The following is a 1134-nucleotide window of genomic DNA, read 5'->3' on the forward strand; positions in this document are numbered from 1 at the left end:
CTTCAAGGCCTTGAATGAGTGACCAAGCAGAGAGAGGCGTGTGAGCGCCCTCTGGCCTTGGGAAGCCAAGGAAGCTTGCTGGGTGACATGGCCAAGGACTCTCTCCCACACACTCATACTCATTCACACACATTCACATACATGTACTCACACCTCTTCACTCACAATATACTCACACACTCACATTCACACACACACACTCTTTTGAATACACTCACACAATTGCACATTCACATACACACACGCACACTCATACCCTCACACATATACTCACATGCACTCACACACATGCTGTAGAGTACAATCACACACACATACACACATATATTCACAATACACTCACACTCATAGTCATACATACACACTCTTGAGTACTCACACACATACGCACATATACTCACAATACACTCACACTCACATATAGTCATACACACATACTCTTGAATACTCACACATATGCATACACACATGCAAACAATATACTCACACATACTCTTTTGAGTACTCACACACATATACACACATATAAAGTCTCACACATGCACTAGCACACACACATGCACACTCTTCTGAATACTCTCATGAACACTCGGTTGGTTGTTGTCCTTCATGCTTGAAGAGGACCACGATGACATCCCTTTGGATGGGTGTTGTCTTTTGACATGAATTTAAGTGAGGAAACGTTGCTCAGAGTCCAGAGTGATTGGAGTCCAGTGGCAGGATAGTCAAGATCATTGCCTGGGGATGTAATGGACAACACTGGTGTCTTAGATGTCTGACCAAGCTCTCAGCACCCCATAGCGCCTGCTTCAGCTGCCTTCATGGCCCTTTGGAGCAAGTTATTCTCCTGCACCCATTCCACCAGGAGACATCTTCACAGGCTTTGGGTAGACACCCCTATACACAATTACATATTCACATACACACTCTCACACACCCTCACTCACACTCACACACAGTCACACTCAGTCACATACATATATACACATACACTCACACACACTCTTTTGAGTTCACCCATACACACACGATTACATATTCACATATCCTCACTCACATACACACTCACATATATGTATACACACATACAAACACTCACAATACACTCATGTGCACTCACACACACACTCTTTT

This window comes from Vombatus ursinus, unplaced genomic scaffold (assembly GCF_900497805.2).
Source record: "Vombatus ursinus unplaced genomic scaffold, bare-nosed wombat genome assembly UNPS02014845.1, whole genome shotgun sequence".
Classification (NCBI taxonomy): Eukaryota; Metazoa; Chordata; class Mammalia; order Diprotodontia; family Vombatidae; genus Vombatus; species Vombatus ursinus.